The sequence below is a fragment of the Chiloscyllium punctatum genome, chromosome 48 (assembly GCF_047496795.1).
Source record: "Chiloscyllium punctatum isolate Juve2018m chromosome 48, sChiPun1.3, whole genome shotgun sequence".
Classification (NCBI taxonomy): Eukaryota; Metazoa; Chordata; class Chondrichthyes; order Orectolobiformes; family Hemiscylliidae; genus Chiloscyllium; species Chiloscyllium punctatum.
In genome coordinates this window covers 49,772,467-49,786,566 of record NC_092786.1, presented here as the reverse complement: position 1 = coordinate 49,786,566, position 14,100 = coordinate 49,772,467, and positions in this window count along the sequence as shown.

The window sequence follows — 14,100 nt, the reverse complement described above, 5'->3', positions numbered from 1 at the left end:
GTCCCACAGTGACCCCTAGCCCCGTACTCTGTCCCACATTGATCCTTCACCCCCACTCCCTGTCCCACAGTGACCCCTCACCCCTACAACCTTGTCCCATTGTGACCCCTCACCCCTACAACCCTGTCCCACAGTCACCCCTCACCCCTACACCCTGTCCCACAGTGACCCCTCACCCCCAAACCCTGTCCCATAATCACCCCTTGACCCCACTCCCTGTCCCACAGTGACCCCTAGCCCCGTACCCTGTCCCACAGTGATCCTTCACCCCCACACCCTGTCCCACAGTGACCCCTCACCCCCACACCTTGTCCCACAGTGACCCCTCACCCCCAGCCCCACCACCTCTCTCACAGTAACCCCTCCCCCCACCCCGATACATACACCCAGACTAAGATCCCTCAGCCCCTCCCATCCATACATTGGCCCAGACAGCATTCCAAGATTCCAAAAACCACTCAGTCTCATAGAAACATAACAGCTCCAAGACTTCCGTTTCCCTGGCCCCCATCACCTCATCTTCACCATGGATATCCAATCCCTCTACACCTCCATCCACCATGACCAGGGCCTCCAAGCCATTCGTTTTTTCCTCTCCAGACATCCCCAACAGTACCCTTCAACCGACACTCTCATTCGTTTGGTCGAACTGGTCCTCACCCTTAACAATTTCTCCTTTGAATCCTCCCACTTCCTCCAGACCAAAGGGGTAGCCATGGGCACACGTATGGGCCCCAGCTATGCCTGTCTCTTTGTTGGCTACGTAGAGCAGTTGATCTTCCGTAATTACACCGGCACCACTCCCCACCTCTTCCTCCGCTACATTGATGACTGCATTGGCGCCATCTCGTGCTCCCGCGAGGAGGTTGAGCAATTCATCAACTTCACCAACACATTCCACCCTGACCTTAAACTTACCTGGACCATCTCTGACACCTCCCTCCCCTTCCTGGACCTCTCCATCTCCATTAATGACGACAGACTTGACACTGACATTTTTTACAAACCCACCGACTCCCACAGCTACCTGGATTACACCTCTTCCCACCCTACCTCTTGCAAAAATGCCATCCCGTATTCCCAATTCCTCCGCCTCCGCCGTATCTGCTCCCAGGAGGACCAGTTACACCACAGAACACACCGGATGGCCTCCTTCTTTAGAGACCGCAATTTCCCTTCCCACGTGGTTAAAGATGCCCTCCAACGCATCTCGTCTACATCCCGCACCTCCGCCCTCAGACCCCACCCCTCCAACTGTAACAAGGACAGAACGCCCCTGGTGTTCACCTTCTACCCTACCAACCTTCGCATAAACCAAATCATCCGCCGACATTTCCGCCACCTCCAAACAGACCCCACCATATATTTCCCTCCCCACCCCTTTCCGCCTTCCGCAAAGACCGTTCCCTCCGCCACTACCTGATCAGGTCCACGCCCCCAAACAACCCACCCTCAAATCCTGGCACTTTCCCCTGCCACCGCAGGAACTGTAAAACCTGCGCCCACACCTCCTCCCTCACCTCTATCCAAGGCCCTAAAGGAGCCTTCCACATCCATCAAAGTTTTACTTGCACATCCACTAATATCATTTATTGTATCCGTTGCTCCCGATGCGGTCTCCTCTACATTGGGGAGACTGGGCACCTCCTAGCAGAGCGCTTTAGGGAGCATCTCCGGGACACCCGCACCAATCAACCACACCGCCCCGTGGCCCAACATTTCAACTCCCCCTCCCACTCTGCTGAGGACATGGAGGTCCTGGGCCTCCTTCACCGCTGCTCCCTCACCACCAGACGCCTGGAGGAAGAACGCCTCATCTTCAGCCTCGGAACACTTCAACCCCAAGACATCAATGTGGACTTCAACAGCTTCCTCATTTCCCCTTCCCCCACCTCACCCTAGTTCTAAACTTCCAGCTCAGTAACTGTATCCATGACTTGTCCGGACTTGTCCTACCTGCCTATCTTCTTTTCCACCTATCCACTCCACCCTCTCCTCCCTGACCTATCACCTTCATCCCCTCCCCCACTCACCCATTGTACTCTATGCTACTTTCTCCCCACCCCCACCCTCCTCTAGCTTATCTCTCCACGCTTCAGGCTCACTGCCTTTATTCCTGATGAAGGGCTTTTGCCCGAAACGTCGATTTTGATGCTACTTGGATGCTGCCTGAACTGCTGTGCTCTTCCAGCACCACGAATCCAGAAAGTGATCATTCAGCCCATTATTCCTGTGCTAGCTCGCAGCTCCACACAGGTCCATCTTGATGCACAAAATGAATAATCCACCTATTCATCCCCCCACCACATACTCAGTTTATAATATCCTACCCTAGCAATCTACTCAATCAAAAGTAATTTATACCCCAACAGTGGTGCTCAAAGTCCCTGGTCCATGTTGCAGATATAAACAGAAAATGCTGGCAATATTAGTGTCTCAGTGGCTCAGTGGTTAGCACTGCTGCCTTACAGCACCAGGGACCTGGGTTTGACTCCAGCCTCAGGTGACTGCGGAGTTTGCATGTTCTCCCCATGTCTGCCCAGGTTCCCTCTGGGGACTCCAGTTTCCTCCCACAGTCCAAAGATGTACAGGTTAGGTGAGTTGCCCATGCTAAATTGCCCAGGGTTGTGTAGGTTAGGTGCATTAGTCAGGGGAAATGTACGGCAATGGGTCTGGGTGGGTTACTCTTTGGGGGGGTCAGCGTGCACGTGTTGGGCCAAATGGCCTGTTTCTACACTGTAGAGGTTCTATGATCTATTCTATTAGAGACCAAGCAGGGGGACGGCCTACATTTCAAGTCAATGACATTCCATTGTAACTGGGAAAAATTCCAGAACATCAACACTGACTTCTACCCAGTATCCGAGGAGCAGTGCCTGAACTGCTGTGCTTTTCCAGCACCACTAATCCAGAATCTGGTTTCCAGCATCTGCAGTCATTGTTTTTATTTACTGACTTCTACCCAACAATGTGCAGAATTGCCCACAACACAAAAAGCAAGACAAATGCAACCCAATCAATTAGCAGCCCACAGCCTTTCTTGATCATCGCTTCGGAGTGCCCAACAGTGATATCAAGCAGTTCTTGCTCAGCAATGGCCTGTTCAGTGACGCTCAGTTTGGGTTCCTCCAGGAGAACTCAATCCCTAGCCTCAATCCAGCCCTGATCCAAACAAGGACCAAACAGACAAATCCCAGAGGTGAGGTGAGAGTGACTGCCCTTGGTCAGAAAGCAGAAGTTACTATTTCAGAGCCAAAGAGAATGAGGATGGGAACAGGAAAAGAATCAAAAGCAGAAGCAATGCTGTCTGAAAATAATAGTGAGAGAAAAACCCACAGGAAGAAAGGAAGGGAAACAAAATGGAGGTAGAGATAATGGTTTGCAATTGTTGGATCAATGTTGAGTTTGGACGATTCTAAACATGAAAGATGAAAAGCTGTTTCTCCAATTTATATTCCATTTCTTCCTGGTGGATCCAACAACTATCCTCTATCTGGTTTTTCAGTGTGTAACTGTACATCAGATTCCTTCCCAGCTCTCCAGCTCTTTGTTCGGCATCCTTTATCAAATTCTAACTTGTTTCCTAAACATCTCCTTCTTAAGGGCTTCCTATTCTTGTTGTGTTCTCACCCTGATGCATAGTCCTTGTTGTCAAACTATGACCTGTACTCGCTCTCCAGATTGTCCTAGGTTTGGGCAGCACAGTGACCTGGGTTCGATTCCAGCCTCAGGTGACTGTCTGTGTGGAGTTTGCACATTCTCCCAGCGTCTGCGTGGGTTTCCTCCGGGTGCTCTGGTTTCCTCCCACAATCCAAAGATGTGCAGGTTAGGTGAATTGGCCATGCTAAATTGCCCATAGTGTTCAGGGATATTCAGGTTAGGTGCACTAATTCCTGATGAAGGGCTTTTGCCCAAAACGTCGATTCTCCTGCTCCTTGGATGCCGCCCGATGGGCTGTGCTCCTCCAGCACCACACTCTCGACTCTAATCTCCAGCATCTGCAGTCGTCACTTTCTCCAGGTTAGGTCATTAGTAAGGGTTCAATGTGGAGTAATAGGGGAATGGGTCTGGGTGGGATACTCTTCGGAGAGTCGGTGTGGACTTGTTGGGCCAAAGGGCCTGTTTCCACACTGTAGGGATTCTAATTTTAATTCTAATTCTAATTCTAAAACAAATACTGCTGCAATATCACCCCTTCCTGAGATCAGAACTTCTGTCACAAGTTCACAAGCTTTGCTTTGGCAATATTCACTTCCAGTTCCACTTTCAGAACTCATACTACATTTTCTGGCCTTCTGACATTACTAACTGTTCAATCGTATAGCTCCTCTCACACATACCTATTTTCCTCTTCAGGTATTTTTAACTAACATGTTCAACAAAGTTATGAAACAACCCTGGAGCAGCCAGGCCTGCTGACTCAGAGGTAGAGACATTACCAACACACCACTCTTGTTTTCCTCTTTATATCTACTTAGTCAAGCAGATATTTTCTATATCAGCTTGTGCAGAGATCTTATTACACACCTGGGCAATAGATGGGAATTGAAACAAGGCCCCTTGGCCCAGAGGTAGTGACACTACCACTGTATGACACAAGTACCAATTCTACCCAATTATTAATTATCAATCAAGCTCAATCACCTGCTTGACTATTTGCTATATTAATGGATGTAAAATCGCTCTCCTTTCATTCCATTTCTCTTCCAGGAGACACTGGGGTCTGCAGATTCTGGAGATCCGAGTTGAGAGTGTGTTGCTGGAAAAGCACAGCAGGTCAGGCAGCATCCGGAAATGAAGGGCTCCGGCCCGAAACATCCATTCTCCTGCTCCTCAGATTCTGCCTGACCTACTGTACTTTTCCAGCAACACACTCTCAACCCATTTCCCTTGCACCCCGTCACAGACCTTTCCTTTCCACCCACCATTCACTCATAACCAATTACATCTCCACTTCTTCACAAGTCTGATGAAAGCTCATTGGTGAAACATTTCTCTCTCCACAGATGCTGCTGGATCTTGCTGAGTTTTTCCAGCATTTTCTGTTTCTTTCGGCATTTTCCAGCTTTTCTGCTTTTGAGCTCATTGTTGTTCACCTATGGCATCATCAGTTTGCAATGCCCCAATGTGATATGGAGATCCCCATGTTGACTGAAACCTCAGATTTGATCTTAGCCCCAGGGCCTGTTAACGTCTCTCAGCTGAGGTGTGGACAGTTTGGCACAAGTGACCTTCAGGGAGAAAGTGAGGACTGCACATGCTGGAGATCAAAGTCAAGAGTGTAGTGCTGGAAAAGCGCAGCCTGTCAGGCAGCAACCGAGGAGCTGGAGTAGGCCTGATGAAGGGCTTATGCCTGAAACGTCGATTCGCCTGCTCCTTGGAAGCTGCCTGGCCTGCTGTGCTTTTCCAGCACCACATTCTCAACAAGTGACCTTTACCCTGGGCCTGCAGGCTGCGAGGGAGGGGGGTGGCGAGGCAATGGGTTTAGAAATCAGCTCAGATTTCAGCACCTCATCAGTATCCAAGTGTCAAGAATTTCTTCTCTCAAATTGTACAAAATAATCAGAGAAACCTTCCCTCGCTTGGTTCAGTTTTTGAACAACATCTGGATCCCAAATGTTGGAATGTTGATTTATATAATTATTGCAAAGCAAGTCACTTAGAGTTGAATCTATTTTCTGATTCCATCTTGACCCTTACCTAGATTGCATTTGGAGTGAATGTTTGATCCCTGGTAATGCTTTCATAGGTGACATGCAAAACTCATCATATATTCCTGCTGGAGTCCGTTTTACAGATCGATTTGAACAGATTGTTCTTCACATTCCACACAAGTAAGATCTCCTCGAGAGGTTTTACTATTTATAACTAATTGATTGAAAACAGCAAAGCCAGAACAGACTGAGGATTAATCCTGGAACATTAAGGATTGTGAGATTTTTATTGCTGCCCCATATCATGGTACCTCTAGCTGTCTATGTTGTTTCTGTTTTAATCTGCAAACTACGCCTGTAACTGACTCTGTAAGGCAGTGAATTAGGTAGAGGCTGGTTTCACCTTCCCACCTGGGTGGATAAAAGACAAAGTTCTGCTTAAAACAGCTCAGAGGGATTGGCTATCACTCTCAGCCATGTGCCTGAGCTCATTCACTCCATTAATATTCTCGGGGTCAGTCTGATGAACAGCAGCTTCTATGGCAAAACACAGAGAAATTCATCAAGAAAATGTGCATGAGATATAAATGTCTTCATTACCTGATCAAAGGAAATTGGTTCAAGTAACAGACAGTAAGTGACCTTGAGGGGAACAGTCAGTAAGTTACATAGTGGGTAACAGACAGTTAGTACATTACACAGAGGATAATGAGTTAAACTAAAGATTAAGACTGTCTGTTATATATGCTGTACCTGATCTAGACTTTTTGATGAAAGAGTCCACAATCAGGAGTTCAGTTCTCTCGCTGTTCAGAAATGCTGTCATACACCTCTGAATATTTTTTAACCACCACTGAATCACCCATGTTTCTAATTAAAAGAACAATTTACAAGCATAGCTCTTTCAGACAATGCAACTACAATAAAAGTGAGGAAAGACAGGGAGAGGGGGAAGGTAGATTATAGGGAGTAAACTCTGAAACCAACCATCTGCAATGTTTCAAGGGACAATGCAGGATATCCTCCTATTAAACACATGTTTAATCTGACCTGGGCAGTGTTTGATTGAACCATGCGCTTTAACTGACCGGAGGGTATTTGATGAGACAGTGTAGAGGACACTTTATTATCTGTCTAATTTGCTGTACTGGATCTGGGGAATGTTTGATATGACAGTGCACAGGGGGGCTTTCCCCTCTATATCTAACCTGTACCTGACCAGGAGGGTGCTGTTATTAAATAATGAGTAATTTTGCTCTGCATTATTTAACTTTGAGATTCCAGGAGAACATCTTTGCCATTTCTCTATTTATAATTGCCTCCTATTGAGCATCATCTCGGAAGTCAGTGGGATGACCCTCTAGTTCTGAGTGTCAGTAGGTGTGTTCAGGATTTGGGTCAGCCTAGCTATGTTTCAGTATTCATGAACCAGATGAGCATGCAGTGGATGTGTGTGTGTGTGTGTGTGTGTACATACATCAAGGAACTGAGGGTCAGTGTACCTACCTTTTGCTCTACAAGATGGACCAAAGCCAGGAGAGATGCAAACCACTAAAGATGAATGAAATTGGAAATGTTATAAACTTTATTTTGCTTTAAGAGCAGCAACAACCCAGTGAATTGGAACCAGCAATATGGGATTAACCCAGAGGATAAAAGACCAACCCACACAGTGAGTGATTATCCCACACAGGGGTTATTATCCCATACAGTGAATGATAATCCCACAGAGTAAGAGATTATCCCAGACAGTGAATGATTATCCCACACAGCAAGCGATTATCCCATACAGTAAATGATAATCCCACAGAGTTAGAGATTATCCCAGACAGTGAATGATTATCCCAAGTAGTGAATGATTATCCCTCACAGTGAGCGATTATCCCACAAGTGAGAGATTATCCCACACAGTGAATTATTATCCCACACAGTGAGCAATTATCCCACACAGTAATAGATTATTCCACATAGTGAGTGATTACCCAACACAGTGAGAGATTATCCCATGCAGTGAATGATGAAACCACACACTGAGAGATTATCCCACACAGTGAGTGGTTAACCCTCACAGTGAACAATTATCCCACACAGTGAACGATTATCCCACACAGTGAGCAATTATCACACACAGTGAATGATTATCCCGCACAGTGAGTGATTAACCCACACAGCGAGTGATTATCCTACATAGTGAGCAATTATCCCACACAGTGAGAGACTATCCCACCCAGTGTGTGGTTATTGCACATAGTGAATGATTAAAACACACAGTGAGTCATAATCCCACACAGTGAGAGATTATCCCACACATTGAGTGATTATCCCACATAGTGAGGGATTATCCCACACATTGAGTGATTATCCCACACAGTGAACGATTATCCCACACAGTGAGTGATTATCCCACAGAGTTAGAGATTATCCCACACAGTGAATGATTATCCCACACAGTGAGTGATTAACCTATACAGTGAGAGATTATCCCACACAGTGAGTGATTAACCTGCACAGTGAGTGATTATCCAACACCTTGAATGACTATCCCACACCGTAAGAGATCATCCCACACAGTGAGTGATTATCCAACACAGTAAGAGATTATCCCATGCAGTGAATGATGAAACCACACACTGAGAGATTATCCCACACAGTGAGTGGTTAACCTGCACAGTGAATGATTATCCAACACCTTGAATGACTATCCGACACCGTAAGAGATCATCCCACACAGTGAGTGATTATCCAACACAGTAAGAGATTATCCCATGCAGTGAATGATGAAACCACACACTGAGAGATTATCCCACACAGTGAGTGGTTAACCCACACAGTGAACAATTATCCCACACAGTGAACAATTATCCCACACAGTGAGTGATTAACGATTACAGCGAGTGATTATCCCACAGAGTAAAAGATTATCCCACACAGTGAATGATTATCCCACACAGTGAGAGATTATCCCACCCAGTGTGTGGTTATTGTACATAGTGAATGATTAAAACACACAGTGAGTCATTATCCCACACAGTGAGTGATTAACCTGCACAGTGGGAGATTATCCCACACAGTGAGCAATTATCGCACACAGTGAATGATTATCCTACACAGAGAGTGATTATCCCACACATTGAATGATTATCCCACATGGTGAGCGATTATCCCACACAGTGAGAGATTATCCCACACATTGAGTCATTATCCCACACAGTGAGTGATTATGCCACACAGTGAGCAATTATCCCATACAGTGAATGATTATTCCACACAGTGAGTGATTATACCACATAGTCACTTATTATCCCACACAGAGAATGATTATCCCACACAGTGAGTGATTATCCCACACAGTGAGTGATTATCCCACACAGTGATTATCCCACACAGTGAGAGATTATCCAACACAGTGAAAGATTATCCAACACAGTGAGAGATTATCCCACACAGTGAATGATGAAACCACACACTGAGAGATTATCCCACACAGTGTGTGGTTAACCCTCACAGTGAACGATTATCCCACACAGTGAACGATTAGCCCACGCAGTGAGCGATTATCCCACCACAATGAGGGGTTATCCCACACAGTGAATGATTATCCCACACAGCGAGTGATTAATCCACACTGTGAGTGATTATCCCATACAGTGAGTGATTATCCCACACAGTAATAGATTATTCCACATAGTGAGTGATTACGCAACACAGTAAATGATTATCCCACAATGTGAGTCATTATCCCACACAGTGAGAGATTATCCCACACAGTGAGTGATTATCCCACACAGTGAATGATTATTCCACAATGTGAGTCATTATCCCACACAGTGAGAGATTATCCCACACAGTGAGTGATTAACCTGCACAGTGAGAGATTATCCCACACAGAGAGTGATTATCCCACACAGTGAGTAATTATCCCACACAGTGAGTGATTATCCCACATAGTGAGTAATTATCCCACACAGTGAGTGATTATCCCACACAGTGAGAGATTATCACACATAGTGAGTAATTATCCCACACAGTGAGTGATTATCCCACATAGTGAGTAATTATCCCACACATTGAGTGATTATCCTCCATAGTGAGCGATTATCCCACACAGAGAGTGATTATCCCACACAGTGAGCGATTATCCCACACAGTGAGTGATTAACTAGCATAATGAGTGATTAATCTGCACAGTGAGACATTATCCCACAGAGTGAGAGATTATCCCACAGAGTGAGAGATTATCCCACACAGTGATTGATTAACCAGCGCAATGGGTGATTAATCTGCAAAGTGAGAGATTATCCCACAAAGTGAGAGATTGTCCCACACAGTGAGTGATTATCCTGCAGGTGAGAGATTATTCCACAAAATGAAAGATTATCCCACAAAATGAATGATTATCCCACAGAGTTGAGATTATTCCAGACAGTGAGTGATTATCTCATACACCAAAAAATTATCCCACACACTGAGAAATTATCCCACACATTGAGAGATTATTCCACACTAAATGAGATGACCTGACGTGGTGTGAGATTCATGCACACAACACTAATCTTTTCCTGTAGTTACAGTGACTAAATCTGCATAAGTGACACCTTGTGGAAGCAATAGGCATCTTGGCCACCAGCCAGGGAGCCATTGGGAACCCCAGATCACTCAGGCACAGAGCATTGAGGTGATTCAATTAAAGACCCTGCGAGGGGGAGAGCCACCTGCAAAGTGCTGGGAAGATGGCAGCTAATGCTGGTACAACATTCACACCAGGTCTAAGGTTGATAGTGGATCTTAAACTAGAGGTGAGCTATGGCAGGAGGGGTGCCATAGATGAAGTGGTTAGCAAGGCCAAAGTAGAGGGGTGGGGGGCAATTTCACTGTCTACTCCCCCCTCATTCAGTCAGGCATTTGATTGAGAACACCACCACCACCTCACCCTCTGGGAATCCCACAGCTCGCCTTTTCACACTGCCCACATTGTGAGACCCCTGCCAACCTCAGGTACTTACTGGCATGGACTTAATCAAGTGGAGCCAGGAAAGAGGTGGAATTCCTCACCTGCCACTTGCACTCACAATAAAATACCTCCACACCACGGAGGACCACCCAAGATTCTTCCTAGAGTTAAATGAAGGGAGATAGGTATAAGCCTCCTAGTAGTAGTATGTATGTCAGGCAGAAAATAAATCAGGAGTTGTAAAAGGTGTGTAAGAAAGGCATTATTACAATAATCATGGGGGACTTCAATATGCAGGTGGACTGGGAAAATCAGGCTGATATTAGATCCCAAGAAAAGGAATTTGTGCCATGTCTATGAGATGGGTTTCTGGAGCACCTTGTGATAGATCTTATTAGTGAACAGGTAATTCTGGATATTGGTGATGTGTAATGAGGCAGAGTTGATTTGGGAGCTTAAGGTACAGGAACCCCAAGTGACCATTATATAGTAGAATTCACCCTGCAGTTTGAGTGTTGTATTATTAGGAATTATTGACCCTAGAGGTGGGGTACTACACACTGACTAGAATTATAATAGGCTATAAAGGGTTAAATTATGAAGACATTTTGCACAAAAGAGACCTGTCGTTTCTAGAACTTATAGGGTAAGGAGTGAGCTAATATTTAAAATAACAAAACGATTTGCTTGGTTAGATAGCTACTGCTCCAAATAATGGATCACAATGTCAAAAACTTATGTGAGATCAGGCAAACGCATCATCTCCCACCCTCCTGCTCAAAAGGTTAAGATTCACTTGCAGGGTCAAGTGAAATTCTTAGGTTCAAGACTGACAGATTTTTGCTATGTAAGGATATTGAGGGTTATGGATCAAAGGCGTTTAAATGGAATTTTAACAAAGGTTAGATCAACTAAGATAGTTCTGGACTCCCTGACCCAAGGGAAAAGACCTTGCCAATTTTCCTATCCATGCTCCTCATGATTCTATAAACCTCTATAAGGTTACCCCTCAGCCTTCGAAGCTCCCAGGAAAACAGTCCCAGCCTGTCCAGCTTCTTCCCTATAGCTCAAACCCTCCAAGCCTGACAACCTCATTGTAAATTTTTTTCTGAACTCTTCCACATTTTACAACATCTTTCCGATAGGAAGAAGACCAGAATTGCACACAATATTCTAAAAGTAGCCTAACAAATGTCTTGTACAGCTGCAGCATGAACTCCGAACTCTATACTCAATGCACTGACCAATAAAGGCAAGAATAATAAACGTCTTCGTCACAAACCTGTCTACCGGCAACTTCACTTTCAAGCAACTATGAACCTACACTCCAAGGTTTCTTTGTTCAGTAGCACTCCCCAGGACCTTACCACTAAGTGTATAAGTCCTGCCCTTATTGACCTTTCCAAAATGCAGCCCCTCACATTTATTTAAATTCCATCTGCTAATACAGTGTTCTAAGTGTCCAATAGAGTCTTGCCTTCATTGGTAAGAACATTGACTATGGGAGTTGGAATGTCATGTTTCAGCTATAGATGATATTGGTCAGGCCAATAAGAATACTGCATACAATTCTGGTCACCCTTCAATAGGAAGGATGTTGTCAAACATGAGAGGATGCCGAAACGATGAACAAGGATATCACCGGGACTGGAGGGTTTGAACTATAGGGAGAGGTTCGATAGGCTGGGGCTATTTTCCCTGGAGCGAAGACTGAGGGGGTGACCTTAGAAAGATTTGTAAAATCATAAGGGGTATGGATAGGGTAAATAGACAAGGTCTCTTTCCTAGGGTGGGAGAATCCAAAACGAGAGGGCATAAGTTTAGTGTGAGAGGGAAAAGATTTAAGAAGGACCTAAGGGACAACTTTTTCATGCAAAGGATGATGCATGTATGAAAATGAGCTACCAGAAGAAGTGGTGGAGGCTGGTACAATTACAAAATTTAAAAGGCATCTGGAAGGGCATATGAATAGGAAAGGTTTAGAGGGATATGGGTTAAATGCTGACAAATGCAATTATGTTGGACTGGGATGTCTGGTCAACATAGACAAACTTCCTCCAGACCAAAGGCATAGCCATGGGCACACGTATGGGCCCCAGCTATGCCTGTCTCTTTGTTCGCTATGTAGAACAGTTGATCTTCCGTAATTACACCGGCACCACTCCCCACCTCTTCCTCCGCTACATTGATGACTGCATTGGCGCCATCTCGTGCTCCCGCGAGGAGGTTGAGCAATTCATCAACTTCACCAACACATTCCGCCCTGACCTTAAATTTACCTGGACTATCTCTGACACCTCCCTCCCCTTCCTGGACCTCTCCATCTCCATTAGTGACGACCGACTTGACACTGACATTTTTTACAAACCCACCGACTCCCATAGCTACCTGGATTACACCTCTTCCCACCCTATCTCTTGCAAAAATGCCATCGCGTTTTCCCAATTTCTCCGCCTCCGCCGTATCTGCTCCCAGGAGGACCAGTTCCACCATAGGACACACCAGATGGCCTCCTTCTTTAGAGACCGCAATTTCCCTTCCCACGTGGTTAAAGATGCCCTCCAACGCATCTCGTCCACATCCCGCACCTCCGCCCTCAGACCCCACCACCCCAACCGTAACAAGGACAGAACGCCCCTGGTGCTCACCTTCCACCCTACAAACCTTCGCATCAACCAAATCATCCACCGACATTTCCGCCACCTCCAAAAAGACCCCACCACCAGGGATATATTTCCCTCCCCACCCCTTTCCGCCTTCCGCAAAGACCGTTCCCTCCGTGACTACCTGGTCAGGTCCATACCCCCCTACAACCCACCCTCCCATTCTGGCACTTTCCCTGCCACCGCAGGAACTGTGAAACCTGTGCCCACACCTCCTCCCTCACCTCTATCCAAGGCCCTAAAGGAGCCTTCCACATCCATCAAAGTTTCACCTGCACATCGACCAATAACATTTATTGTATCTGTTGCTCCCGATGTGGTCTCCTCTACATTGGGGAGACTGGGCGCCTCCTAGCAGAGCGCTTTAGGGAACATCTCCGAGACACCCGCACCAATCAACCAAACTGCCCCATGGCCCAACATTTTAACTCCCCCTCCCACTCTGCCGAGGACATGGAGGTCCTGGGCCTCCTTCACCGCCGCTCCCTCACCACCAGACGCCTGGAGGATGAACGCCTCATCTTCCGCCTCAGAACACTTCAACCCCAAGGCATCAATGTGGACTTCAACAGCTTCCTCATTTCCCCTTCCCCCACCTCATCCTAGTTTCAAATTTCCAGCTCAGTAACTGTCTCCTTGACTTGTCCGGACTTGTCCGACCTGCCTATCTTCTTTTCCACCTATCCACTCCACCCTCTCCTCCTTGACCTATCACCTTCATCTCCTCCCCCACTCACCCATTGTACTCTATGCTACTCTCTCCCCACCCCCTGAACTGCCTGAACTGCTGTGCTCTTCCAGCACCACTAATCCAGTATTTGGTTTTCAGCAT